Below are 18,153 nucleotides of genomic sequence, written 5' to 3'. Positions count from 1 at the left end.
CTGTCCTCATCCTTCCTAAATATTCGGTGTGACGGTCACCATTTATTTGATATTTATTAGTGTTTCTCTAATCTGAAGCAACATTGCAGTGTGGCATGTCATCTAAACATGAGTCCTGTACCAATAATTCAAAAATGGGTTTTATTATATCAATAACACAAAAAACAATATACACCCCCATCGCTCCTAGCACTGGCGAAATTGAGTGCAGCAGGACTCTGCTTGTATGCGCACAAAATAGCTGGAGACATTATGGGCAGTTTCTTGCTTGTTTGTTCGCCTATCGCCAGTATTTTAGGGCTTGATAAAAGGAGCGCTTAACCCTAAACCCAAAAATCACACCAAAATAAGTGGATCCAATAGCTCCTAGCAGAATGCAGAAGCTTCCCCAACTCTCTGATACAGAGGAGCTGACATTGTGTTCATGTTTATGACATAACTTAGCATAAGGCATAGATGTACAGTTATAGATTTTTACAGTTTCCCATGCTTGGTCTCTATAAATCGGAGTTTATCAGAAAATGTTTGTTTTATGGGCTGACTACAGGTGAATGCGTTGTTTCTTGGGCAGTTGATGTTGTAGGGAATCTCTACCTTTACTACAGCTTCCTTTATCACCTTGTTCTTGTGAAGACAATAATAGATCTGTTTTTCTGCAGCAATACCTGGAAGCTGTATAATCCAAGGTCAGTGCAATTCCCTATCACAAAGCAGCAGCTGATGACTACATGTTACAACCTGGGGCTTTGTCACAGCACATACTGTGCCGGCACTGGGCAATGTGCACTGCTTAAAGGGACGTGTGTGGACCTCGGGGATTGGATGTAATAGTAAATTATGATAACACACGGTGTACTGCATGCGTGAGACTCATCATTGGAATGGCTAAAAACTATTTTCTACAATTCCATGCCATTTACATGATAACATAGAAACATAGTTAGCAAGGCTGAAAAATGACATTTGTCCATCCAGTTCAGCACATAAATTTGTTCCTCTTGTCGATCAGGTATGCACCGCTCCCCAGCCACCCAACTTTTCTTGCGGGAGAGGCAGTGTGCTCCTAAATAATCGACAGTTCATCAAAGTGGCATTTTTGCCTAACTGTCGATATCCCCAATGCCGCAAGCAGATGCAGCTTTGCCGTTGCAGCAGTGGAGGAGTGATCAAGTCGGCTCCAGCCATTGCTGATTTTTTAGCAATGGCCGGTAACTTCATCAATGAGCTGTAATTATAAAAATCCTCTTTTTAGTATGAAGAGGATTTTATATGACTAATTAAACACCACTTTGCAATTTTATCCATTGGGTACTGCCACTCAGTTTAAGCAACGCTAAAAAAAAAAAGCACAGTTAGTAAGAGATTTATAGAAATTCCATCCATTTCACTGGAATTATATAATGTTTTTTTTTTAGGTAAAGAAAATATGCAGTGGCAAAACGCACCAAATACTCATAGTGGGAACTTAACCTTAAGGCCTCTTTCACATGTCAGTGCCTCCCGTACGTGTAGGTGTAGTGACAGTTTTCTCACGTGCCGGAGACACTGACACACGTAGACCCATTCAAATGAATGGGTCTGTGCACATGTCACAGTGTTTTGATGGACCGTGTGTCTGTGTGAAAAACACGCAGACGTCCATTTTTACCCGGACACACAGGCCGCAAAACGTGCCACACGTGCATATGGGGAACAATGTACACTGTCCTCCATGTGCACGGACAGCCGCGGGGGAAGCAGCAGTACTGTAAGCCGCTGTTCCCCTGTGTGTGGTGCTGAAGCCGGCTGTCATTATTCTCCCCTTCTCTGCCAGCGAGCATGGGAGAATGAATGAAAGAAAAAAACAACGTGGGGTCCCCTCTATATTTTTAAACCAACCCGGCAAAATTCACAGGTGCGGGCTGCTATTCTCAGGCTGGTAAGGGGCCATGGAAAAACACTACGTAGAACTTGCATTCATTTTCCCCTGCTCGCCGGCCGAGCAGGGGAGAATAATGACAGTCAGATTCAGCACCAGCCGCCGGGAACAACACTTACTGTAGCGCTGCTTCCCCCATGGCCGTCCATGTGGTACTGATGCGGCACACGGGCAGCACACGGTTGTCGCACGTGTGCTGCACGGATGTGTCACACGGACACACAGACACAGATATCTCCGGTACCGTGTTTACCGGTACCGGAAATATCAGGACATGTGAAACCGGCCTAAGATGATGAGATAGTGCTTTTAAAGAGAATTTGTCATCAGGATATAGCTCGTTAACAAACAATTTCAATTGAGTTCTCTAAAACAGCCAGACGGATTTGTACAAGGTCAGAATTTACTCAGCACCTTTACATACATGCCATTAGTGTGCTGTAAAAAATACTTATGACAGGTTCCCTTTAAGTAGTGAGTTTTCATTTTTCTATATGTCAACATTACTGTTGGTATAATTTTTTTATCTTTAAAACAGCACAAAAAAAATAGCCTTGTTATTTATGTGATAACTTTTAATTTCTATTTATGCCATTTTGAGTTATGCATACAGTATATAGATATTTAATTTTTATTTATTTTACATTTGTATAGGGTGTTGTCACGTGAATGTTATATGTATATTATTCAGCAGATTCGTTCCACGTACATTTTGATCACTGTGATAAAACCTATCACAGTGCTCAAAATAAAAAAATAGTAAATGAACCCCCCCTTTATCACCCCCATAGGTAGGGACAATAATAAAATGAAGAAAATATATTTACCTTTATTTTTCCACTAGGGTTAGGGTTAAAACAAGGGTTAGAACTAGGGTTAGGGTTAGGGTAAAGCTATGTGCACACGTATTCTGGTCCTCTGCGGATTTTTCCGCAGCAGATTTGATAAATCCGCAGTGCAAAACCGCAGCGGATTTATCGCGAATTTACCGCGGTTTTTCAGCGGATTTCTCTGCGGTTTTACAACTGCGGTTTTCTATAGGAGCAGCTGTAAAACCGCTGCGGAATCCGCAGAAAGAAGTGACATGCTGCGGAATGTAAACCGCTGCGTTTCCACGCAGTTTTTTCCGCAGCATGTGCACAGCGTTTTTTGTTTCCCATAGGTTTACATTGAACTGTAAACTCATGGGAAACTGCTGCGGACCCGCAGCTGCGGAAACGCTGCGGATCCACAGCGTTTTCCACAGCATGTGCACATACCCTTAGAATTAGGCTATGTGGACACGGATTTGGCTGCGGATCCGCTGCGGATTCGTAGCAGTTTTCCATCAGGTTTACAGTACCATGTAAACCTATGGAAAACCAAATTCGCTGTGCCCATGGTGTGGAAAATATTGCGCGGAAACGCTGCGTTGTATTTTCCGCAGCATGTCAATTCTTTGTGCGGATTCTGCAGCATTTTACACCTGTTCTTCAATAGGAATCCACAGGTGAAATCCACACAAAAAACACTGGAAATCTGCAGGTAAAACGCAGTGCGTTTTACCTGCGGATTTTTCAAAAATGCTGCCGAAAAATCTCACACGAATCCGCAACGTGGGCACATAGCCTTAGGGTTAAGGTTGGAATTAGAGTTAGGGTTGCATTTAGGGCTAGGGTTGGAAATAGGGTTAAGATTAGGCTTGTGGGGTGTGTTGGGGTTAGGGTTGTGGTTAGGGGTGTGTTGGGGTTAGGGTTGTGGTTAGGGGTGTGTTGGGGTTAGGGTTGTGGTTAGGGTTGGGTTAGGGTTGGGATTAGGGTTAGGGGTGTCAGGACTCTGAACATTTTTTATTACCTTTTTGTGCATTACTGCCCTTTTCCAAGATGGCGTCTTTGGTCTCATGTGCACTATGTCTTCCTGTAATAAAACTCCACCCAAGCCTTCAGTCTGTGCTAGAGTATTCTGCCTTGCATCCAGCTCCTGACCTCTGGTGACTCCCTGGCTATATACCTGCTCCTGTGAACCTGTGTGGTGATCCTGCTACTCTGCTCTGAGTTCCTGCTGCATACACCAGTTCCAGTAATCCTCCTTCATCTGCTGCTTGTGTTTACTTCCATCTGCATTTGCTGGACATGTAAGCTGTTTCTGCTCTGCAAGAACCTGAGACTTCCCTGGTTGAGCTAAGATATTATTTGAACTGCCTTATAAGCATACCTATCTGTGTTTTGGACTAAGCAAGGACTTATTCGTGTCAAGTATCCTCAAGAATAATTGTGCTTCATAGACTTTCTGCATGATTGCATTTTCTTCTGAAGTTTCCTATAGACTGCTGAGCTGCATTTGATATTTGCACCAAGTGTTGTGGACTTGAGTTTCTCTCTGCACCTGTTTGAATCACCGTGTGATAATATATACTTTACCACTTATAAAACTGTGTCCTGTAGTTGTCTTGTTCCACGCAAAGAGTCTCCTGAGTTATCCCCTATAATTATTACAGGATACTCTAGCCTAAAAAAAAAAAAGGAGACTGCTGGAACAATGACTGCAGAAAGCAGACTAGAGCAGGTGTTTTCCATAATTAAATCACTGCAGAAAGATGTGGAAGGTCTGCAAAAGAAGTTTGGAAGCTTTGAACACAATCAACAAGTGTTTGGACAGACTTTGCAGGACTTAAGCACCCGCATGGCAGCCCAGGAAAACAAACTTGCTGGCATAGAGTCCCAGTATGGACGGGCTTTTCAGGACATAAGCACGCAAATAGCTGCAAAGCGACTTTTCCCTCTGGGCAACCGCCACCAGCTAGCCCACCTAAGTTGCCCCCATTCAGACTTAATAGTGATCACGACAAATTTCGTGGCTTTGTGAATCAATGTATGCTATATTTTGAAGTGCATGCTGACCATTTTCCTAATGATAGATCCAAACTATTGTGTGTAATAATGCTGCTGACCGCACGAGCGTCCGCCTGGGCAAATCCGATGATTGAGTGTCGTGACCCACGGTTAAATACCTTGGATGATTTCTTGGCCGCTATGGCATTAATGTTTGATGATCCTAATCGCCGTGCAACCGCTGAATCTGCTTCATTGTCTTTACGCCAGGCAAACCGTTCTGTTATTGAGTATGCTTCTCAATTCAGGAGATTAGCGGTAGTTTATTAACCCTTCAGGTGCTTTACAGGAATTATTGCAAAGTGACATGACAGAAATGAAAATGTGTATTTTTACCACCTAAATGCCGCTAACTTCTGAACAGGTTATTACAGCCGTCAGACTCTAAGGCCGCTACTTGGTTGTGAATTGCCATGGCAAACATCAGAACCACACAATCATGATCTGAGGGCACCAGTTTGGATAAAGAGAAAACCTCCACACTCTGTTAACTATTTATAATGATGTAGTCACTATTAACAGCAGCATCTTAGGGGGTTACCAGATTTCGATGGTGCAAACACTGATCTTGGCTGATACAGCAAGTTGTCAGCTATAGTGTCCAGCTGACAGCTGCTGGATTGTGACCTTTATGAGGAGACTATTCTCTTATATCTCAGGTCAGTTAAAAGACGTATTGGCTGTCACTAAGGGGTTAAAAGGGGTCTGTCTAGTATTGTAAAAGATGAACTAGCTCGCTCTGAGTCACCACAAGAGCTAGAGACATTTATACAGCATTGTGTGCGCATTGACATTCGCCTTACTGAGCGTAGGCAGAAGTTTGCTGCATATAACCGTATTTGTAACTTTTCCCTTCCTTCCAAAGAGCCTGCAGGTAAAACATCTCGGGAGGTGGAGGAGGTGCCCATGCAAATTGATTCCGTTCAGAAGCGCGAGATCAATGAGCGCCGGGAGTATCGCCTTTGTGAAAGTCTATGTTTCTACTGCGGCCAGTCTGACCACTTCTTGATCAATTGTCCTAAGTGTCCTAGACAGCCTAACAAGGTGCTAGCAGCAGTAGGGGAGTATGACAACTGTGATGATGAATCTGACATCTCTGAATGTAACCTGCCTTTAAACGTTGTATTCCATTCACTTTCTATGACTTCACCCCCCAAGGAGCTTAAGAAAAAGAACTCTCACTGTTCTCTCCCTATTAAGATCCAGTGTTCAGGACAGTGGATTTCCAGTGCAGCTATGATTCACTCTGGTGCAGGTGGCAATTTCATGGATATCGCATTTGCCAAGGAACATGGTATTGAAATTCAGCAAAAAGCCTCTCCGATTACCATGGAAACAGTGGATGGGTCACCTTTAATCTCTGGGCCTGTGGATCAGGAGACCGTACCCCTTGAAATTTTGTTGGAGCCTAATCATCAGGAGCAACTTTCTTTCTTGCTAATTTCTTCTCCTCATTTTCCTGTGATTTTAGGCATTCCTTGGTTGCGTTCTCAGAAGCCAATTATCAACTGGGAGACCAAGGAGATTATCTTCCCAACAAGGAGCAACTCAGCGTTAACAGAAGCTGTCCCTGAGTCCACGGCTACGGAACCACATGTACAGGTATTTTCTTTACCTCCAGCATATAAAGAGTTCTCTGACATCTGTGACAAGAAGAATGCAGATCAGCTTCCTCCACACAGGCATTATGACTGTCCCATTGAGTTGCTTCCTGGGGCAGCTATTCCTTTTGGTAACGTATACCCTTTGGCGGCACCTGAGCTTCAAGCCTTAAAGGAGTATATTAATGAAAATCTGGCCAAAGGCTTCATACGTCCTTCTTCCTCACCAGCAGGGGCACCTATCTTTTTTGTAAAGAAGAAGGATGTGACCCTGAGACCCTGTGTTGACTATCGGGAACTCAATAAGGTCACTGTTGTGAATTCTGTTGTGGGTTCTGCTCTTAGGCTCCCTCCGGTGGTTATAAGTGGTAGTGCTGCTGTTTGTCCTTCACAACAGTCATCAGCTGCTTCCACTTTGGACGGGGCTATTTAGTCTGGCTCCTTCCTTTAGTGAGTGCCAGTTGTCCATTGTTTTCTAGGGATCCACATCTCTGCTTGGTTTCTCCTTCTGGATTGTCCAAATCATCAAAGATATGTCCTGGCTCTGATTTTGCAGTCCACATGCGGTGGACTTAATAGTTCTGTGAATTGCTATGTTTTTTCTTGTCCAGCTTTGTCTGTGTTAAGATTTACTCAGCCAAGTTGGAAGCTCTGGAGTCACAGAGTTACCCTCCATGCCTTTAGTTAGGCGTGGAGATTTTTGTATTCTCTGTGGTGGATTTTGTAGTATTTTTTTATACTGACCGCACAGTACTCTTTCCTGTCTTTTCTTTCTAGGTAGCGTGGCCTCCTTTGATAAATTCTGTTTTCAGTCTGCATTTGTAATTTCCCTCTCCTCTCACAGTCAATATTTGTGGGGGGCTGCCTTTCCTTTGGGAATTTTCTCTGAGGCAAGATAGTATTCCTGTTTCTTTCTTTAGGTGTAATTAGTCCTCCGGCCGTGACGAGGTGTCTAGGGAGTGACAGGAACATCCCACGGCTACTTCTAGTTGATGTGTTAAGTACAGGGTCTGCGGTCAGTATAGAGGCCACCTACTCCAGAGCTCGTCCATGCTGCTCCTAGGCCACCAGTTCATAACAGGTAACCGTACGAAACTGTTACCCTCTGCCTCTGATTCCCGAATTACTGGAAAGAGTCTGCCAAGATAAGGTGTTCTCCAAACTGGATCTTCGTGGGGCTTATAATTTGGTGCGTATTCGTCCAGGGGATGAGTGGAAGACAGCATTCAGATGCCGGTATGGACACTTTGAATCTCTTGTGATGCCTTTCGGGCTTTGTAACGCCCCTGCAACATTTCAACACCTTGCTAATGACATTTTCAGAGATTTGTTGGACCAGTTTGTAGTGATCTATTTGGACGATATACTAATCTTTTCTGACTCTCTACAGGAACATGAAGAACATGTCAAAACTGTTTTAAGACGTCTGAAAGAGAACCATCTGTATATTAAGCCGGAGAAATGCGAGTTCCATCGTTCTGAGATACAGTTCTTAGGTTATATCATCTCTCCCCAGGGGCTGAACATGGAATCTGGTAAGATTCAGGCTATCCTTGACTGGCCGGTACCCAAGAACGTTAAGGAGGTCCAATGTTTTATTGGTTATGCAAATTTCTACAGACGCTTCAGTCGAAATTTTTCTGATATTGTCCGTCCCATTACTTCCTTGACAAAGAAGGAAAAGCCCTTTAAGTGGTCATCACAGGCTCAAGAAGCTTTTGATCTTTCATTGTGGAGGTGGACACTTCTAATAATGCTTTCTGTCCCAAAGAACTGGAGAGAAGGGTCTGCTACATCCTTGTGCTTTCTTTTCCCCTAGACTAACCTCAGCAGAGAAGAATTACGACGTGGGAGACAAGGAATTGCTGGCTATTATTGCGGCTTTCAAAGAATGGAGGCATCATCTGCAAGGAGCTGCACAACAGATCATAGTGCTAACTGACCATCGTAATTTAGAGTTCCTTAGATCCGCTAGATGTCTTTCTCCTCATCAGGCTCATTGGAACTTATTTTTAAATCAATTTAACTTTGTTATCTCGTACCGTCTAGGTTCTCGTAATGGGAAGGCTGATGCTTTATCCCGAATCCATGCTGCGGATTCCGTACCTGGAGCCCCGTCCAAGACCATTCTATCTGATGGGAGGCCTATAACGGTGATGTATTTCTGGCCAACCCACCTGTGGATATTAATCTTGTCTTTAAGGGTGGCATGTGGTTCAGAGATCGACGTATCTACGTCCCTGAGGTCGTCCGTCTGAAGATCCTCAAGTTGATACATGACTCCAAGTTGGCTGGTCACAGGGGGGTACAGAAGACACAAGAGTTCCTGAGCCAATTCTTCTGGTGGCCAACTTGCCTGAAGGATACCAAGGACTATGTTCTCTCTTGCGAGGTATGTGTTCATTACAAGACTTCTCATGTGGCACCTACGGGTCTTCTACAACCATTACCTGTTCCGTCCCGACCTTGGGGGTCTATATCAATGGACTTTATTGTGGAGCTGCCTACATTGGGGGGCATGAATACAATCATGGTGGTAGTTGATCGCCTGACTAAAGCTGCTCATTTTGTTCCGTGCACCGGCCTCCCCTCAGCTAAAGATACAGTGAACTTGGTTATACAGAATGTCTTTCGGTTGCATGGGGTTCCGGATGAGATCATCTCTGACCGTGGAGTGCAGTTCACTTCAAGATTCTGGAAGGGGTTTTGCTCTGCACGCAATATTAATGTCTGTCTCTCTTCCGCTTAGCATCCCCAGACAAATGGTCAGACTGAGCGTACCAACCAGACGCTGGAACAATATCTAAGATGCTATGTCAGCCATCTCCAGGATGATTGGTTGGAGTTGCTGCCGTTAGCCAAATTTTCATATAACAATTCTCAGAGCGCCTCCACTAAATTTACACCTTTCTTTGCCAATCTGGGTTATCATCCGTGTATCTTACCTAGGTCTCCAATTAATTCTCCGGTTCCGGCAGTGGAGGAAAGGCTGACTGCGATGAGGCAAAATCTGGAGGTTCTGAAGGAATCCCTGACCACAGCTCAAGAACGTTATAAGAGATTGGTTGATAGATTCCGTAAACCTGCACCCATGTTCAAGGTAGGAGATTCCGTGTGGTTAGCAACTAAGAATCTGAAGTTAAACGTTCCTTCACAAAAACTTGGACAGAAATTCATTGGCCCTTTCAAGATCAACGGTATTGTGAGCTCTGTGGACTGCCGGCTAAAGCTGCCTAGGACTATGAAGGTACACCGAGTTTTTCATGTATCTTTACTAAAGCCTGTATCTCCTAATACTTTCCAGGGACGTGTTGTGCCACCTCCGCAGCCTGTGGTGATTGATGGGCAAGAACAATTTGTGGTGGAGGAAATTGTTGATTCCAGGATTCGCAGGAATCGGCTCCAATATCTGATAAGATAGCAGGGATATCCCCATGAGGAAGACTCTTGGGAACCTGTGGAAAACATCAATGCCCAACAGAAGATTTCTCATTTTCATCAGAGATTCCCTGAGAAACCAGGTCCAGGATCGTCCTGAGGCCGCTTCTAAGGAGGGAGTAATGTCAGGACTCTGAACATTTTTTATTACCTTTTTGTGCATTACTGCCCTTTTCCAAGATGGCGTCTTTGGTCTCATGTGCACTGTGTCTTCCTGCTATAAAACTCCACCCCAGCCTTCAGTCTGTGCTAGAGTATTCTGCCTTGCATCCAGCTCCTGACCTCTGGTGACTCCCTGGCTATATACCTGCTCCTGTGAACCTGTGTGGTGATCCTGCTACTCTGCTCTGAGTTCCTGCTGCATACACCAGTTCCAGTAATCCTCCTTCATCTGCTGCTCGTGTTTACTTCCATCTGCATTTGCTGGACATGTAAGCTGTTTCTGCTCTGCAAGAACCTGAGACTTCCCTGGTTGAGCTAAGATATTATTTGAACTGCCTTATAAGCATACCTATCTGTGTTTTGGACTAAGCAAGGACTTATTCGTGTCAAGTATCCTCAAGAATAATTGTGCTTCATAGACTTTCTGCATGATTGCATTTTTCCTCTGAAGTTTCCTATAGACTGCTGAGCTGCATTTGATATTTGCACCAAGTGTTGTGGACTTGAGTTTCTCTCTGCACCTGTTTGAATCACCATGTGATAATATAGACTTTACCACTTATAAAACTGTGTCCTGTAGTTGTCTTGTTCCAAAAAAAGAGTCTCCTGAGTTATCCCCTATAATTATTACAAAGGGTGTGTTGGGGTTAGGGTTGTGGTTAGGGGTGTGTTGGGGTTAGGGTTGTGGTTAGGGTTAGGTTAGGGTTGGGATTAGGGTTAGGAGTGTGTTGGGGTTAGGGTTGTGGTTAGGGGTGTGTTGGGGTTAGGGTTGTGATTAGGGTTATGGCTAGAGTTGGGAATAGGGTTAGGGGTGTGTTTGGGTTAGTGTTGGAGTTAGAATTGAGGAGTTTCCACCACTGTTTAGGCACATCAGGGGTCTCTAAACGCAACATGGCGCCACCATTGATTCCAGCCAATCTTGCGTTCAAAAAGTCAAATGGTGCTCCCAGTGGTTTACCCCCACATATAGGGTACCAGCATACTCAGGACAAACTGGGCAACAACTATTGGGGTCCAATTTCTCCTGTTACCCTTGTGAAAATAAAAAATTGCTTGCTAAAACATCATTTTTGAGGAAAGAAAAATGATTTTTTATTTTCACGGCTCTGCGTTGTAAACTTCTGTGAAGCACTTGGGGGTTCAAAGTGCTCACAACATATCTAGATAAGTTCCTTGGGGGGTCTAGTTTCCAAAATGGGGTCACTTGTGGGGGGTTTCCACTGTTTAGGCACATCAGGGGCTCTGCAAACGTAACATGATGCCCGCAGACCATTCCATCAAAGTCTGCATTACAAAATATCACTACTTCCCTTCCGAGCCCCGACGTGTACCCAAACAGTGGTTCCCCCCACATATGGGGTATCAGCGTACTCAGGACAAACTGGACAACAACTTTTGGGGTCCAATTTCTCCAGTTACCCTTGTGAAAATAAAAAATAGCGGACTAAAAAATCATTTTTAAGGAAAGAAAAATGATTTTTTATTTTCACGGCTCTGCGTTATAAACTTCTGTGAAGCACTTGGGGGTTTAAAGTGGTCACCGCTAGTGTTGAGCGATACCGTCCGATACTTGAAAGTATCGGTATCGGAAAGTATCGGCCGATACCGGCAAAGTATCGGATCCAATCCGATACCGATACCCGATACCAATACAAGTCAATGGGACTCAAGTATCGGACGGTATTCCTGATGGTTCCCAGGGTCTGAAGGAGAGGAAACTCTCCTTCAGGCCCTGGGAACCATATAAATGTGTAAAAGAAAGAATTAAAATAAAAAATATCGCTATACTTTACCTCTCCGACGCAGCCGGGACCTCAGCGCAGGAACCGGCAGCGTTGTTTGTTTAAAATTCCCGCTTTTACATGGTTACGCGAACTCCCGGCTTGTGATTGGTCAGGGCGCCCATGTTGCCGGGCCGCGGACCAATCACAGCAAGCCGTGACGAAAATACGTCACGGCTTGCTGTGATTGGTCCGCGTCCCGGCAACATGGCCGCCATTAACCAATCACAAGCCGTGACGTCACGGGAGGCTGGACTTGCGCGCTTTTGAAAAAGCGCGCGTGTCCAGCCTCCAGTGACGTCCCGGCTTATGATTGGTCACGGCGCCATGTTGCCGGGACGCGGACCAATCACAGCAAGCCGTGACGAAAATACGTCACGGCTTGCTGTGATTGGTCCGCGGCCCGGCAACATGGCCGCCATTAACCAATCACAAGCCGTGACGTCACGGGAGGCAGGACAAGCGCGCATTTTAAAATTGCGCGCGTGTCCAGCCTCCCGGCTTGTGATTGGTTGATCGCGGCGCAACCAATCATAAGCCGGGACGTCACTGGAGGCTGGACACGCGCGCTTTTTCAAAAGCGCGCAAGTCCAGCCTCCCGTGACGTCACGGCTTGTGATTGGTTAATGGCGGCCATGTTGCCGGGACGCGGACCAATCACAGCAAGCCGTGACGTATTTTCGTCACGGCTTGCTGTGATTGGTCCGCGGCCCGGCAACATGGGCGCCCTGACCAATCACAAGCCGGGAGTTCGCGTAACCATGTAAAAGCGGGAATTTTAAACAAACAACGCTGCCGGTTCCTGCGCTGAGGTCCCGGCTGCGTCGGACAGGTGAGTATAGCGATATTTTTTATTTTAATTCTCTCTTTTACACATTTTAACAATGTTAAAATGTGTAAAAGAGAGAATTAAAATAAAATGTTGTTCCGATACCCGATACCCGATACCACAAGAGTATCGGAATCCCGGTATCGGAATTCCGATACAGCAAGTATCGGCCGATACCCGATACTTGCAGCATCGGAATGCTCAACACTAGTCACCGCACATCTAGATTTGTCCCTCGGGAGGTCTAGTTTCAAAATTGGGGTCACATGTGGGGAAGCTCCAATGTTTAGGCACACAGGGGCTCTCCAAACGCGACATGGTGTCCGCTAACGATTGGAGCTAATTTTTCATTCAAAAAGTCAAATTGCGCTCCTTCCCTTCCGAGCTCTGCCGTGTGCCCAAACAGTGGTTTACCCCCACATGTGAGGTATCAGTGTACTCTGGAGAAATTGCCCAATACATTTTAGGATCCATTTTATCCTGTTGCTCATGTGGAAATGAACAAATTGAGGCTAAAAGAATTTTTTTGCGAAAAAATAAGTACTATTTCATTTTTACGGATCAATTTGTGAAGCATATATTTAAAATTCATCCTTGCATTTCTAATTTCAACAATAGTGGTACATAATTTTGTTCCTTTTATTGAGTCCCAGAGGCAATCTAGTTTGTAAGTTATAAATCCAGTACACCTCCCTTGTGAGGAGGCATCTCTTAACATCTCCTCCACGGACAGACCGCTTTACTTGCTCAATCCCCTGAATTGACATAGCAGAGATATTACCTCCATGGCACGTTGCAAAATGTTTTGATACCATAGACATATTTCTATTAATAGTATTAAAATTTGTGATATCTCTTAGGTGTTCCGATATCCTTATTTTTAGTTTCCTAGTTGTACACCCAACATATGCAACATTGCATTCCCTGCAGCTAATTTTATACACCACATTTTCAGAGTGACAGTTAATAAATTATTTTATATTAAACTCCTTTGTACCATCAGAGTTCGTGAATGTTTTACTGATCAGACTATGGGCACATGTGGTGCAAGACAAAGTGCCGCACTTGTAAAATCCCTTACAATGCAACCAGATTTGGGATCTTGATTTAGACAGAAACAAACCAGGTGAAATCATGTTGCCAATTGTGGGAGCTCTGCGCGCAACAATGTTAATCCCTTTACTTAAAATTTTAGCAGTTTCCTCATCTTCCAACAGTATGGGTAAACGTTTATGAATAATGGACTTGATATCTGAAAATTGGGGACTAAATTGAAGGCAAACAAATGGTTTTTCTTTTCTTTTATCTATATTAATTCTATTCTTTTTTTTTGTTGTTTTAACAGATTAACCCTTTCTTTTTTATCCACTATATTGCGAGCCCTATTGAGACACCACTTGGGATATTTGCGCCTTATCAATTTGTTTTCAAGGGCATCAAATTCTTTAATCCTGTCCTCATCCTTATAACAGTTTCTCTTCAATCTTGTGAATTCTTGTGAATTCTCCAATAGGTATTGACTTTATTGTATGCGCAGGATGACTGCTTTTAGCGTGTAACACCGGTGTACTCAGGAGAAATTGCCCAACACATTTTAGGATCCATTTTATCCTTTTGCCCATGTGGAAATGAACAAATTGAGGCTAAAAGAAATTTTTTGTGAAAAAAAAGTACTTTTTCATTTTTACGGATCAATTTGTGAAGCACCTGGGGGTTCAAAGTGCTCACGATGCATCTAGATAAGTTCCTTGGGGGATCTAGTTTCCAAAATGGGGTCACTTGTGGGGGAGTTCCAATGTTTAGGCACACAGGGGCTCTCCAAACGCGACATGGTGTCCGCTAAAGATTGGAGCCAATTTTTCATCGAAAAAGTCAAATGGCGCTCCTTCCCTTCCGAGCCCTTTCGTTCGCTCAAACAGTGGTTCCCCCCTACATATGGGGTATCAGCTTACTCAGGACAAATTGTACAATAACTTTTGGGGTCCAATTTCTCCTTTTACCCTTGGGAAAATAAAAAAAATGTTGCTAAAAGATCATGTTCATTAAATGTTCATTTTTTCCTTCCATGTTGCTTCTGCTGCTGTGAAGCACCTGAAGGGTTAATAAGCTTCTTGAATGTGGTTTTGAGCACCTTGAGGGGTGCAGTTTTTAGAATGGTGTCACTTTTGGGTATTTTCAGCCATATAGACCCCTCAAACTGACTTCAAATGTGAGGTGGTCCCTAAAAAAAAATGGTGTTGTAAAAATGAGAAATCGCTGGTCAAATTTTAACCCTTATAACTTCCTAGCAAAAAACAATTTTGTTTCCAAAATTGTGCTGATGTAAAGTAGACATGTGGATAATGTTATTTATTAACTATTTTGTGTCACATAACTCTCTCATTTAACAGAATAAAAATAAAAAATTTGAAAATTGCAAAATTTTCAAAATTTTTGCCAAATTTCAATTTTTTTCACAAATAAACGCAAAAATTATCGACCTAAATTTATCACTAACATGAAGCCCAATATGTCAACATTGCTGTGGGAGGAAATCTTTGTCTTACAGCCTTGCCCACACCACTGATTTCACTGTTAGGCCGGGGTCACACTTGCGAGTGTGATGTGAGAAACTCGCACGAGTCTCTCACATCAATACCCAGCACTGCCGCCAGCACTTGGGACCGAAGTGTGATCCTGCATGCATTTCACAGCCGGTGGCAGTGCTGGGTATTGATGCGAGAGACTCGTGCGAGTTTCTCACATCACACTCGCAAGTGTGACCCCGGCCATACTCTAGCACAGTGTTCCCCAACTCCAGTCCTCAAGAGCCACCAACAGGTCATGTTTTCAGGATTTTCTTTGTATTGCACAGGTGATGATTGCATCACCTGGACAGGCAAGCATTCAATCACCTGTGCAATACTAAGGACACACCCCTATCTTAATGCTAGAGGCAGGATAGGTCCATCCTGAGTGGGTACACCTTGTGTTGGTGGAATGGCTTTTACCCTTTTTTTGTTAATAAAAATAGTATTAAGTGCCCTATGTTATTACATTTACTATTACTATTTACTTATTTATTCACTATTGCATTAATACTCATTTTGTTGTTTTTCTTGGATTGTCTGTGAAATGGTCACAGTGTGAACATTCTCTTACGCATTGCTTGCATGCCAACTTTTTGTTTTGTTATACTTAAAGAAGCTTAGCAGCAACATAAATTTGGCAGCATCTTTAAACTGCAATCTAATATATAAAGCTGAATGTGTGTATGTGTGTGTGTGTGTGTGTGTATGTCCGGGATTGGCATCTGAACCGTCGCAGCTACAGCCACAAAATTTTGCACACTCACACGTCTGGACCCCGAGAGCGTCATAGGCTATGTTGTGAGGTGAAATTTTAACCCCGTGCTTTCCAATTCACCAAACAATTTTGCCCCTATCTACATTATGGGGAAAAAGTGAAAGGAAAAGTGTTGGAGGCGTCGCAGCTACAGGCACAAAATTTTGCACAGTCACACGTCTGGACCCCGAGAGCGTCAAAGCTATGTTGTGAGGTGAAATTTTAACCCCGCGCTTTCCAATTCACCAAACAATTTTGCCCCTATCTACATAATGGGGAAAAAAATGAAAGGAAAAGTGTTGGAGGCAAATTAACAGCTGCCAGATGTGAACAAGGGGGACTTAAAGAATGAGAGCGATGGCGCCAAAGAGTATATACTGTACAGTTGCTAAGGTGGGGCCCCGACATGGGATAATCACCACACCACCACGGGGATATGAACACACACAGAAAAATGCGCCACACACTACCACGTGCTCGAACACATATACCACCCTCAGCGCACATTTCACCACACATACACCAACCTCGCCACATAAAAGTCAAAACACAAAAGTCGCCGCTCAAAACTCGCCACGCGCAAAACTCTCCACATGCAAAACTCGCCACATGTGCAAAACTCACCTCATGGAAAACTCGCCACACGCAAAACTTGCACACGCGGAAAAAATGCCACATGCACAAAAGTTGCAACACATGCAAAAGTTGCCTCACACAAAACTTGCACATACTCAAAAGGCACCACACATAAAACTCGCCACGCGCAAAACTCGTCATGCGCAAAACTTGCTGCACACAACTTGCTACACTAACCTGTCACATGCAACTCGACACACAAAAAGTTGCTACACGCATGTCGCCACACAAAACTCATCTCACAAAAGTCACTACATGCATGTCGCCACACGCAACTCAAAACACACAACTTGACACACGAAACTCGCCCTAAAACACACACAAGTCTGGTATTATCCTTCAAAAATAAAAATCTGATTAATAAGCAGACAAACTACAAGAGCAACATATGTACCATATAGGAAATCCGGCAGCTGTCAGTCACATGACCAGTCTATTATGTGTATGTGTGAGCTAATATATACTGCCAGGGGGAGGGCTTACTGTTGGCTGGGGATTTATCAGGCTGCCAATTTAGCTTACAAATACTGAGGTAAAAATACTGACCAAATAACGTGTGAACGAGGTCTGATACAGGAGGAGATGACATACAGATATATACTATATACAGGAGGAGATGACACACAGGTATATACTATTTACAGGGGAGATGACACACAGGTATATACTATATACAGGAGGAGATGACACACAGATATATACTATATACAGGAGAGATGACACACAGGTATATACTATATAGAGGAGGAGATGACATACAGGTACATACTACATACAGCAGGAGATGACATACAGGTATATACTATATACAGGAGGAGATGACACACAGGTATATACTATATACAGGAGCAGATTACCTACAGGTATATAGTATATACAGAAGGAGATGACATACAGGTATATACTATATACAGGAGGAGATGACACACAGATATATACTATATATAGGTGAGATGACACACAGGTATATACTATATACAGGAGGAGATTACATACAGGTATATACTATATATAGGAGATGACATACAGGTATATACTATATACAGGGGACATGACACAGAGCAGGTATATACTATATACAGGGGAGATGACATACAGGTATATACTATATACAGGAGATGACATACAGGTGTATACTATATATAAGGGAGATGACAAACATGTATATACTGAGGTGAAAATGAGAGGTGTGAAGTGAAAATGAAAAGGTGTGAGTGCAAAAAGTGAGGGAAAATAGTGGAGTGATCGGAAAATGACAGATGTGAGGTCGAAATGACAAGTGTTAGTGGGGAATGAGAGGTGTGAGGGAGAAAATGAGAGATGTGAGGGGGAAAATGAAAGATGTGATGGGGAAAATGAGAGGCATGATGGAAAAATAAGAGAAGTGAGGTGCTATAACTAACAACAGATATTTACTATGCCCAGGCAACGCCGGGCTCTTCAGCTAGTACATTTATAAAAGTAGATTAAAGAAGCACTCCTCCTCCCTAAAACTTCTTAGGCTGCCGTCACACTAGCAGTATTTGGTCAGTATTTTACATCAGTATTTATAAGCCAAAACCAGGAGTGGGTGATACATGCAGAAGTGGTGCAT

Source organism: Ranitomeya variabilis, chromosome 4 (genome assembly GCF_051348905.1).
Source record: "Ranitomeya variabilis isolate aRanVar5 chromosome 4, aRanVar5.hap1, whole genome shotgun sequence".
In the NCBI taxonomy this organism is placed as follows: domain Eukaryota; kingdom Metazoa; phylum Chordata; class Amphibia; order Anura; family Dendrobatidae; genus Ranitomeya; species Ranitomeya variabilis.
This window is presented reverse-complemented; position numbering follows the sequence as displayed.